This window comes from Phocoena phocoena, chromosome 1 (assembly GCF_963924675.1).
Source record: "Phocoena phocoena chromosome 1, mPhoPho1.1, whole genome shotgun sequence".
NCBI classification, from domain to species: Eukaryota; Metazoa; Chordata; class Mammalia; order Artiodactyla; family Phocoenidae; genus Phocoena; species Phocoena phocoena.
This window is the reverse complement of record NC_089219.1, coordinates 142,553,193-142,566,623: the sequence shown is the minus strand read 5'-3', so window position 1 is coordinate 142,566,623 and position 13,431 is coordinate 142,553,193. Positions and strand designations below refer to the sequence as shown.

Sequence of the window (13,431 nt, the reverse complement as noted above, 5' to 3'; positions counted from 1 at the left end):
AAGTATCTTTTCCGATCACAACACTATGAGGCTACATATCAATTACAGGAAATAATCTGGAAAAAATACAAACACATGGAGGCTAAACAATACACTACTAAATAACCAAGAAATCACTGAAGAAATCAAAGAGGAAATAAAAAATACCTAGAAACAAATGACAATGAAAACACAACGACCCGAAACCTATGGGATGCAGCAAAAGCAGTTCTAAGAGGGAAGTTTATAGCAATACAATCCTACCTTAAGAAACACGAAACATCTCAAATAAACAACCTTACACCTAAAACAATTACAGAAAGAAGAACAAAAAAACCCCAAGGTTAGCAGAAGGAAAGAAATCTTAAAGATCAGATCAGAAATAAATGAAAAAGAAAGGAAGGAAATGAGAGCAAAGATCAATAAAACTAAAAGCTAGTTCTTTGACAAGATAAACAAAATTGATAAACCATTAGCCAGACTCATCAAGAAAAAAAGGAAGAAGACTCAAATCAAAAGAATTAGAAATGAAAAAGGAGAAGTAACAACTGACACTGCAGAAATACAAAAGATCATGAGGGATTACTACAAGCAACTCTATGCCAATAAAATGGACAAGCTGGAAGAAATGGACAAATTCTTAGAAATGCACAACCTTCTGAGACTGGACGAGGAGGAAACGGAAAATATAAACAGACCAATCACAAGCACTGAAATTGAAACTGTGATTAAAAATCTTCCAACAAACAAAAGCCCAGGACCAGATGGCTCCAGAGGCAAATTTTATCAAACATTTAGAGAATAGCTAACACCTATCATTCTCAAACTCTTCCAAAATATAGGAGAGGGAGGAACACTCCCAAACTCATTCTACTAGGCCACCGTCACCCTGACACCAAAACCAGACAAAGATGTCACAAAGAAAGAAAAATACAGGCCAATATCACTGATGAACATAGATGCAAAAATCCTCAACAAAATACTAGCAAACAGAATCCAACAGCACGTTAAAAGGATAATATACCATGACCAAGTGGGGTTTATCCCAGGAATGCAAGGATTCTTTAATACACACAAATCAATCAATGTGATAAACCATATTAACAAATTGAAGGAGAAAAACCATATGATCATCTCAGTAGATGCAGAAAAAGCTTTCGACAGAATTCAACACGCATTTATGACAAAAACTCTCTAGAAAGTAGACATCGAGGGAACTTACCTCAACATAATAAAGGCCATATATGACAAAACCACAGCCAACGTCATTCTCAATGGTGAAAAACTGAAATCATTTCCTCTAAGATGAGGAACAAACCAAAGTTGTCCAATCTCACCACTATTGTTTAACATACTTTTGGAATTTTTAGCCACAGCAATCAGAGAAGAGAAAAATATAAAAGGAATCCAAATCAGAAAAGACAAAATAACGCCGTCACTGTTTGCAGATGACATGACACTATATACAGAGAATCATAAAGATGCTACCAGAAAACTACTAGAGGTAATCAATGAATTTGGTAAAGTAGCAGGACACAAAATTAATGCACAGAAATCTCTTGCATTCCTAGACACTAATGACACTAATCATGAAAAATCTGAAAGACAAATTAAGGGAACACTCCCATTTACCATTGCAACAAAGAATAAACTACCTAGGAATAAACCAATCTAAAGAGACAAAAGACCTGTATGCAGAAAACTATAAGACACTGATGAAAGAAATTAAAGATGATACAAACAGACGGAGAGGTATACCATGTTCTTGGATTGGAAGAACTGACATTGTGAAAATGACTGTACTACCCAAAGCAATCTACAGAATCAATGCAATCCCTATCAAACTACCACAGGAATTTTTCACAGAACTTGAACAAAATATTTCACAATTTGTATGGAAACACAAAAGACCCCAAATAGCCAAGGAATAAAAAATGGCTCAGAAGTTTTTAAAAAGAACCAAATCAAAATTCAAGAACTGAGAAGTAAACCTGGTGACCTTCTAAGGATTTCTAATCTGTGCTCTGTGGTGAAGAAGCAGAAATATGGACCTTACTTTAAATGTGTGTACTCCTGCCTCAGGTTAGAGGCTTGTGGCAGGGAATGGCTGGTATCAGGAAAAGGCTAGAAGCTTATTCCTAACTGCCCTCTTCCTCACTTATCTACAATTTGATAGTGCTCACAAAAAATATGCTATTTGCTGTTCATTGCAGCTCTATTTACAATAGCCAGGAGATGGAAGCAACCTAAGTGTCCATCAACAGATGAACGGATAAAGAAGATGTGGCACATATATACAATGGAATATTACTCAGCCATAAAGAGGAACGAAACTGAGTTATTTGTAGTGAGGTGGATGGACCTAGAGTCTGTCATACAAAGTGAAGTAAGTCAGAAAGAGAAAAACAAATACCGTATGCTAACACATATATATGGAATCTAAGAAAAAAAAAAGGTCATGAAGAACCTAGGGGTAAGACGGGAATAAAGACACAGACCTACTAGAGAATGGACTTGAGGATATGGGGAGGGAGAAGGGTAAGCTGGGACAAAGTGAGAGAGTGGCATGGACATATATACACTACCAAATGTAAAATAGATAGCCAGTGGGAAGCAGCCGCATAGCACAGGGAGATCAGCTCAGTTCTTTGTGACCACCTAGAGGGCTGGGATAGGGAGGGTGGGAGGGAGGGAGGCGCAAAAGGGAAGAGATATGGGATCATATGTATATGTATAACTGATTCACTTTTTTATAAAGCAGAAACTAACACACCATTGTAAAGCAATTATAGTCCATAAAGATGTTAAAAAAATGCTATTTGCCATAAAACTCATTATTCCTTTGTGCACAGTGCTGTGATCTTGTAATAGTTTTGTCACCTTTATATTTCTGATTTCCCAGCAGCACTATCTCACATTCTGATGCCCCCTAGAAATACCCTACCTTATTAAGATTCTAAAGAATGCTTGGAGACACACCAGAAATACATCTACACGTGGAACAACTCGTAGAGAACACCTACTGAAAGCTGGCAGAAGACCTCAGACCTCCCAAAAGGCAAGAAACTCCCCACGTACCTGGGTAGGGCAAAAAAAAAAAAGAAACAACAGAGACAAAAGAATAGGGACTGGACCTGCACCAGTGGGAGGGAGCTGTGAAGGAGGAAAGGTTTCCACACACTAGGAAGCCCCTTCACGGGCGGAGACTGCGGGTGGCGGAGGGGGGAAGCTTCGAGGCCATGGAGGAGAGCGCAGCAACAGGGGTGCAGAGGGCAAAGCGGGTAGATTCACACACAGAGGATCGGTGCCGACCGGCACTCACCAGCCCAAGAGGCTTGTCTGCTCACCCGCAGGGGCGGGCGGGGGCTGGGAGCTAAGGCTCGGGCTTCATTCAGAGAGCAGGGAGAAGACCGGGGTTGGCAGCGTGAACACAGCCTGCAGGGGATTAGTGCACCACGGCTAGCCGTGAGGGAGTCTGGGATAAAGTCTGGACCTGATGAAGAGGCAAGAGACTTTTTCTTACTTCTTTGTTTCCTGGTGCGTGAGGGGAGGGTCAAGCGCTGCTTAATGGAGCTCCAGAGACGGGCGCGAGCCTCGGCTAAAAGCGCGAACCCCACAGATGGGCATAAGGTGCTAAGGCTGTTGCTGCCAACACCAAGAGGCCTGTGTGCGAGCACAGGTCACTATCCGCAACCCCCTTCCGGGGAGCCTGTGCAGCCCGCCACTGCCAGGGTCCCGGGATCCAGGGACAACTTCCCCGGGAGAACGCACAGCACGCCTCAGGCTGGTGCAACATCACGCTGGCCTCTGCCGCCGCAGGCCCGCCCCGCACTCCGTGCCCCTCCCACCCCCGGACTGAGTGAGCCAGAGCTCCCGAATCAGCGGCTCCTTTAACCCCGTCCTGTCTGAGCGAAAAACAGATGCCCTCCTGCGACCTACACACAGAGGCAGGTCCAAGTCCAAAGCTGAGCCCCTGGGGGCTGTGAGAACAAAGAAGATAAAGGGAAATCTCTCCCAGCAGCCTCAGAAGCAGCGGATTAAAGCTCCACAATCAACTTGATGTACTGCATCTGTGGAATACATGAATACATAATGAATCATCCCGAATTGAGGAGGTGGACTTTGAGAGCAAGATTTATGATTTTTTCCCCTTTTCCTCTTTTTGTGAGTGTGTATGTGTATGCTTCTGTATGAGATTTTGTCGGTATAGCTTTGCTTCCACCATTTGTCCTAGGGTTCTGTCCGACCATTTTTTTTTGAATTTTTTTTTCTTAATAATTATTTATTTTAATAGCTTCATTTTATTTTACTTTATCTTCTTTCTTTCCTTCCTTCCCTCCTTCCTTTCTTCCTCCCTCCTTCCCTCCTTTCTTTCTTTCTACTTCTACTAATTCTTTCTTTCTACTTTTTCTCCATTTTATTCTGAGCCGTGTGGATGAAAGGCTCTTGGTGCTGCAGCCAGGAGTCAGTGCTGTGCCTCTGAAGTGAGAGAGCCAACTTCAGGACACTGGTCCACAAGAGACCTCCCAGCTCCACATAATATCAAATGGTAAAAATCTCCCAGAGATCTCAACACCAGCACCCAGCTTTACTCAATGACCAACAAGCTACAGTGCTGGACATCCTATGCCAAACAACTAGCAAGACAGGAACACAACCCCACCCATTATCAGAGAGGCTGCCTAAAATCATAATAAGTCCACAGACACCCCAAAAACACACCACCAGATGTGGACCTGCCCACCAGAAAGACAAGATGCAGCCTCATCCACCAGAACAGAGGCACTAGTCCCCTCCACTAGGAAGCCTACACAACCCACTGAACCAACCTTAGCCACTGGGGACAGACACCAAAAAAAAACAGGAACTACGAACCTGCAGCCTGCAAAAATGAGACCCCAAACACAGTAAGATAAGCAAAATGAGAAGACAGAAAGACACACAGCAAATGAAGGAGCAAGATAAAAACCAACCAGACCAAACAAATGAGGAGGAAATAGGCAGTCTACCTGAAAAAGAATTCAGAATAATAATCGTAAAGATGATCCAAACTCTTGGAAATAGAATAGACAAAATGCAAGAAACATTTAACAAGGACCTAAAAGAACTAAAGATGAAACAAGCAATGATGAACAACACAATAAATGAAATTAAAAATACTCTAGATGGGATCAACAGCAGAATAACTGAGGCAGAAGAACGGATAAGTGACCTGGAAGATAAAATAGTGGAAATAACTACTGCAGAGCAGAATAAAGAAAACAGAATGAAAAGAACTGAGGACAGGCCCAGGCATGAAACGCACCAACATTCGAATTATAGGGGTTCCAGAAGAAGAAGAGAAAAAGAAAGGGACTGAGAAAATATTTGAAGAGATTATAGTTGAAAACTTCCCTAATATGGGAAAGGAAATAGTTAACCAAGTCCAGGAAGCGCAGAGAGTCCCATACAGGATAAATCCAAAGAGAAATATGCCAAGACACATATTAATCAAACTGTCAAAAATTAAATACAAAGAAAACATATTAAAAGCAGCAAGGGAAAAACAACAAATAACACACAAGGGAATCCCCATAAGGTTAACCGATGATCTTTCAGCAGAAATCCTGCAAGCCAGAAGGGACTGGCAGGACATATTTAAAGTGATGAAGGAGAAAAACCTGCAACCAAGATTACTCTACCCAGCAAGGATCTCATTCAGATTTGATGGAGAAATTAAAACCTTTACAGACAAGCAAAAGCTGAGAGAGTTCAGCACCACCAAACCAGCCTTAAAACAAATGCTAAAGGAACTTCTCTAGGCAAGAAACACAAGAGAAGGAAAAGACCTACAATAACGAATTCAAAACAATTAAGAAAATGGGAACAGGAACATACATATTGATAATTACCTTAAATGTAAATGGACTAAATGCTTCCGCCAAAAGACACAGATTGGCTGAATGGATACAAAAACAAGACCCATATATTTGCTGTCTACAAGAGGCCTACTTCAGACCTAGAGACACATACAGACTGAAAGTAAGGGGATGGAAAAAGATATTTCATGCAAATGGAAACCAAAAGAAAGCTGGAGTAGCAATTCTCATATCAGACAAAATAGGCTTTAAAATAAAGACTATTATAAGAGACAAAGAAGGACACTACATAATGATCAAGGGATCGATCCAAGAAGAAGATATAACAATTGTAAATATTTATGCACCTAACATAGGAGCACCTCAATACATAAGGCAAATACTAACAGCCATAAAACAGGTAATCGACAGTAACACATTCATAATAGGGGACTTTGACACCCCACCTTCACCAATGGACAGATCATCCAAAATGAAAATAAATAAGGAAACACAAGCTTTAAATGATACATTAAACAAGATGGACTTAATTGATATTTATAGGACATTCCATCCAAAAACAACAGAATACACATTTTTCTCAATTGCTCATGGAACATTCTCCAGGATAGATCATATCTAGGGTCACAGGTCAAGCCTTGGTAAATTTAAGAAAATTGAAATTGTATAAGTATCTTTTCCGACCACAACGCTATGAGATTAGATAGCAATTACAGGAAAAGATCTGTAAAAAATACAAACACGTGGAGGCTAAACAATACACTACTTAATAACAAAATGATCACTGAAAAAATCAAAGAGGAAATGAAAAATACCTAGAAACAAATGATAACACAGACACGACCACCCAAAACCTATGGGATGCAGCAAAAGCAGTTCTAAGAGGGAAGTTTACAGCAATACAATCCTACCTTAAGAAACAGGAAACATCTCGAATAAACAACCTAACCTTGCACCTAAAGCAATTAGAGAAAGAAGAACAAAACAACCTCAAAGTTAGCAGAAGGAAAGAAATCATAAAAATCAGATCAGAAATAAATGAAAAAGAAATAAAGGAAACGATAGCAAAGATCAATAAACCTAAAAGCTGGTACTTTGAGAAGATAAACAAAATTGATAAACCATTAGCCAGACTCATCAAGAAAAAAAAGGAGAAGACTCAAATCAAAAGAATTAGAAATGAAAAAGGAGAAGTAACAACTGACACTGCAGAAATACAAAAGGTCATGAGAGATTACTACAAGCAACTCTATTCCAATAAAATGGAAAACCTGGAAGAAATGGACAAATTCTTAGAAATGCACAACCTGCCAAGACTGAATCAGGAAGAAATAGAAAATATGAACAGACCAATCACAAGCACTGAAATTGAAACTGTGATTAAAAATCTTCCAACAAACAAAATCCCAGCACCAGATGGCTTCACAGGCGAATTCTATCATTTAGAGAAGAGCTAACACCTATCCTTCTCAAACTCTTCCAAAATATAGCAGAGGGAGGAACACTCCCAAACTCACTCTATGAGGCCACCATCACCTTGATACCAAAACCAGCCAAGGATGTCACAAAGAAAGAAAACTACAGGCCAATATCACGGATGAACATAGATGCAAAAATCCTCAACAAAATACTAGCAAACAGAATCCAACAGCACATTAAAAGGATCATACCCCATGATCAAGAGCGGTTTATTCCAGGAATGCAAGGATTCTTCAATATATGCAAATCAATCAACGTGATACACTGTATTAACAAACTGAAGGAGAAAAACCATATGATCATCTCAATAGATGCAGAGAAAGCTTTCAACAAAATTCAACACCCATTTATGATAAAAACCCTGCAGAAAGTAGACATAGAGGGAACTTTCCTCAACATAATAAAGGCCATATATGACAAACACACAGCCAACATCATCCTCAATGATGAAAAACTGAAAGCATTTCCACTAAGATCAGGAACAAGACAAGGTTGCCCACTCTCACCACTTTTATTCAACATAGCTTTGGAAGTTTTAGCCACAGCAATCAGAGAAGAAAAGGAAATAAAAGGAATCCAAATTGAAAAAGAAGAAGTAAAGCTGTCACTGTTTGCAGATGACATGATACTATACCTAGAGAATCCTAAAGATGCTACCAGAAAACTATGAAATTGGTAAAGTAGCAGGATACAAAATTAATGCACAGAAACGTCTGGCATTCCTATACACTAATGATGAAAAATATGAAAGTGAAATCAAGAAAACACTCGCATTTACCACTGCAACAAAAAGAATAAAATATCTAGGAATAAACCTACCTAAGGAGACAAAAGACCTGTATGCAGAAAATTATAAGACACTGATGAAAGAAACTGAAGATGATACAAATAGATGGAGAGATATACCATGTTCTTGGATTGGAAGAATCAGCATTGTGAAAATGACTCTACTACCCAAAGCAATCTACAGATTCAATGCAATCCCTATCAAACTACCAATGGCATTTTTCACAGAACTAGAACAAAAAATTTCACTATTTGTATAGAAACACAAAAGACCCCAAATAGCCAAAGCAATCTTGAGAACGAAAAACGGAGCTGGAGGTATCAGGCTCCCTGACTTCAGACTATACTACAAAGCTACAGTCATCAAGACAGTATGCTACTGGCACAAAAACAGAAAGATAGATCAATGGAACAGGAGAGAAAGCCCAGAGATAAACCCACACACATATAGTCACCTTATCTTTGATAAAGGAGGCAGGAATGTACAGTGGAGAAAGGACAGCCTCTTCAATAAGTGGTGCTGGGAAAACTGGACAGGTACATGTAAAAGCATGAGATTAGATCACTCCCTAACACCATACACAAAAATAAACTAAAAATGGATTAAAGACCTAAATGTAAGGCCAGAAACTATCAAACTCTTAGAGGAAAACATAGGCAGAAGACTCTATGACATAAATCACAGCAAGATCCTTTTTGACCCACTTCCTAGAGAAATGGAAATAAAAGCAAAAATAAACAAATGGGACCTAATGAAACTTAAAAGCTTTTGCACAGCAAAGGAAACCATAAACAAGACGAAAAGACAACCCTCAGAATGGAAGAAAATAATTGCAAATGAAGCAAGTGACAAAGGATTAATCTCCCAAATTTATAAGCAGCTCATGCAGCTCAATAACAGAAAAACAAACAACCCAATTCAAAAATGGGCAGAAGATCTAAATAGATATTTCTCCAAAGAAGATATACAGACTGCCAACAAACACATGAAAGAATGCTCAACATCATTAATCATTAGAGAAATGCAAATCAAAACTACAATGAGATATCATCTCACACCAGTCAGAATGGCCATGATCAAAAGATCTAGAAACAATAATGCTGGAGAGGGTGTGGAGAAAAGGGAACACTCTTGCACTGCTGGTGGGAATGTGAACTGGTACAGCCACTATGGAGAACAGTATGGAGGTTCCTTAAAAAAACTACAAATAAAACTATCATATGACCCAGCAATCCCACTACTGGGCATATACCCTGAGATAACCATAATTCAAAAAGAGTCATGTACCAAAATGTTCATTGCAGCTCTATTTACAATAGCCAGGAGTTGGAAACAACCTTAGTGTCCATCATCGGATGAATGGATAAAGAAGATGTAGCACATATATACAATGGAATATTACTCAGCCATACAAAGAAATGAAATTGAGCTATTTGTAATGAGGTGGATGGACCTAGAGTCTATCATACAGAGTGAAGTAAGTCAGCAAGAGAGAGACAAATACCATATGCTAACACATATATATGGAATTTAAGAAAAAAAATGTCATGAAGAACCTGGGGGTAAGAGAGGAATAAAGATACAGACCTACTAGAGAATGGACTTGAGGATATGGGGAGCGGGAGGGGTAAGCTGTGACAAAGTGAGAGAGTGGCATGGACATATATACACTACCAAACGTAAGGTAGATAGCTAGTGGGAAGCAGCCGCATAGCACAGGGAGATCAGCTCGGTGCTTTGTGACCGCCTGGAGAGGTGGGATAGGGAAGGTGGGAGGGAGGGAGATGCAAGAGGGAAGAGACATGGGAACATATGTATATGTATAACTGATTCACTTTGTTATAAAGCAGAAACTAACACACCATTGTAAAGCAATTATACTCCAATAAAGATGTAAAAAAAAAATGCTTGTGTACACAATGATTTATTATTTATAAAAGCCCCGTGGAACAGACACAGCAGGTACTACTCATACTTCATATGAAGCAGCTAAAAGTCAGTTTAAGTGCTCAAGAGCACGTAACTAAAGTCTGGAACTACCACTAAAACACTAGTTCTTTGATTACCTACACCAGTGTTTTTCTCCCCCACCCTGTGACCATAATAATCTAGAATAATAGCTTCTTACTTTTTTGGTAACATTTCCAGTCATCCTACAATGACCTTTTTCAAATATCCCTGTATTTTAGCAGGCAGTCATGCTCACATACCCAGGTGGTTGACCTCAGTGTGGACAAGAACTCAGTTTTCCGTGGATGCGGGACAGTGGCCCTCCATTGCTAATTGGTGGTGGGAAGAGCTCTAGATTTTTTTTCACTCCAGGGAAGTGACTCATCTTTTCAGAGTAAAAAGATGGAAATTTTTATAAGTATTTTATATTTGATCTATCTTTGCAAGATTGATATCTTCCTGGTCCAAAAGAACTTCAGTAGATTCTGGAGACACAAATACACAAATACCCTTCAGGATGGAAAGTACCTCAGAACAACTCTAGACATATGGGAACTGCATTGTGCCCTATATATATTACTCCATTTTCTCCTACATTCTTAAAAGCTGGCACCATTGGAAACAAGAGAACTTGCTGCATCAGCCCACACGATTCTCCAACATGTCTCTGCATTACAGGTGTGGTGAGGGTGAGTCCAATCTTCACCGCCTTGAGGCAGCCAAAACTGTGTCGACCTGTCTGGCACCCTTCATTACTAGTAAGTTGGCTTAGTTTTCCCCATCTTTCCCTTGTAATAAAAGTATTCTCAGTTATATATTTTGAAAAGTATCCTTCTGTGGTAACTAGGGCAGGAAATTTTGTCACTAGAAAAATTTACACACACACATGCACAGTTTTTTTTTTCACACACACACAGCAAAAACAAGCATGAATGAAAGTATAAAGCTCTTAGGACCCTCTCATTGAAAAGGGCTATACACCGGAACGCTAAATGATTGTTCAATTCTGATGCTGGAGAAGGTCAAGAAAAATGTGTTACAGATATGTGGTTTTAGCATGCTTCATCATATTAAGATGCCACATAGGTAATTATTATGGCCTAAATATTTGTCTATAGTTAACCAAACTTGCAAGAAAAGGTGACAGAAATGAGTCTTAAAACATCCAGATGCAATTTGGTTTTAAACATGCTCTGCCGTGTTAAAAAAAGGAACTAAATGGCCTGTTAATACGGCCATCTGACATGAGACATGTGAGGCCTGCATAGCAGTTAGTAATAAGGCCTGGTCATATTAGACAGAAAAGTGAAGGTCATTTGAAATAATAATTTCTTTGAAATGTGTTATGCTCCAGCCATACCGAAATTCTTTCATTTCCTTACAACATGTACTTTCTCACCTCCAGACTACTTCACATATGCTTTTCCCAATCCAGAAAAGTCATTTTCTCTCCCTTCACCTAACTTCTACTATACCTTCAGGTCTGTGCTTCCATGTCACTTCCTTTAGGAATTCCAGAAGGATTCCTGTTATTAGTTATTCATGTTGTATATTCCCAGAGTAATCTTCATTGTTCCTATCAGAGCCCTTAAAGTTATTATAAATTATTTTTCTGCTAGACATAAGCTCAGTTCAAGGATTATTTTGATTTCCCAGTGCCTACTGACAGGGAGTAGTACATAATGGGCATTCAATAAATGGTGATAAGTGCTCAGAAAAAAATATTAAAATAGATTTGGAGATAAACTGAATTGAAAGTATAAATGTTAAGATTTAGAATTATTATTGGTCTTTATCTCAAGCTCAGGGCTATACACCTTAATCTTATCTTCCTTCTCAGTTTCAAGTGCCAGATTTCATGTTAAGGTTTAAGAATGAACACTTTGATTGAATTCTCTGAGTTATAGAAATTATCCATCTCTCTTGAGGTGGTAGGGTAAGAAAAAACTAATCTGCACCTACCCTCAATGTTAAAATTCATCTACAGAACACCATAACGGTGGAAGGAAAACTGGAATTATTCACTGATAACAGGAATGTGTAAGTTGAAAATCTAAAAAAACTTCAAACTATTAGAATTAATAAAGAAATTCTGTAAGTTCACTGGATCTATAAAAAACACTTGTATTTCCATGTAAATACATTAGCTTTTTAATTTCTAGTGAAACATTAGTTTAACATTAGTTTCATGATTGTAAATAGATTGGAAGATTCAATATTACTATCATGTCATCTCTCCCCTAATCCATCTACAGAATAATTTCAGTATTAATAAAAATCCCAGCATTTGTGTGTGTGTGTGTGTGTGTGTGTGTGTGTATTGACAAATTGATTTCAAAACCTGTATGGAAGTGCAGAGGCCTAAGAAAAGCCAAGACAATCTTGAAGAAGAAAAAGTTGGAGGATTCACACTACCATATATAAAGACACATTTCAAAGCTATAGACATTAAGATAGATTGGTACTGGGGCAAACAAAGACTAATAGACCAATAGAAAAGAAAAGAAACCAAGCCACACATATATGGTTGCCTGATATTTAGCAAAGGTACCATTGCCATTCGGTGAGGACATGAGGGTTATCAGTAGACTAGATAAATAGTTTGTGGTATACTGTATCAGAAAATGAGATACTACAAGGCAATGTAGAAGTGTGGAATTCTGCTACTCACAATAACATGAATGAATCTCGCAGACAAAATGTTGAATGCAGGCATCTACATGAGGGTCAAGAACAGGAAACCTGATCTTTGGTAATAGAAGACAAATATCGGTTAGTTTTGTGGAGTTTATTGACTGGAAGGGACATGAATAACTCTTCTAGGGTGCTTATAATGTGTATTTTTATCTGTATGATGGTTTCATGTAAAAATCCATCAAGCTGAACAATTAAAATTTATGCACTTTATATATGCTATGCCTCAGTTTAAAAAAGGAGTCAAACATTAAGAGAAGCTTGCAAAAAAAAAAAAAACTTTTAAGGAGTTTTAAGAAGAGGAGAATGACCAACAGAGATGGGGACGGGGGAGGGGACCTGAAGAATCCATTTGATTCAGCACCAAAGAGGCCCTTGATGAGACCTTTCCATAAAGTGGAAAACCTGAGTCCAGTTTTCAATGATTCAAGCTGTGAATGGAAGAAAGAACTACAAAAAGTTATAGTACATTAATCCTTGCTATCCAAGCAGGGAAAGAAAGAGGATGGCAGCTCGAAAGGGCTGTAGGGTAAGAGAAGAGTGTTTCATTCTGAATAAAAATGAAGCTTTGTATTATTCCTTAACATCCATAAAAACTATTTCTAGTCCATATAAATCTAACTGGATCTCAAGTGTTAAATTCAGCAAAGAAATTTTTCTCCTCTGCTTTTTTGATCAAAGAGT

General features: G+C 38.7%; 1 protein-coding gene across 1 annotated transcript in view; it reads right to left on the bottom strand.

The window, feature by feature from the left end:
• PLA2G4A (phospholipase A2 group IVA) overlaps positions 1-13,431 on the bottom strand; it is a 159,561-nt gene that overhangs the window by 121,674 nt on the left and 24,456 nt on the right. The window lies entirely within an intron of this gene.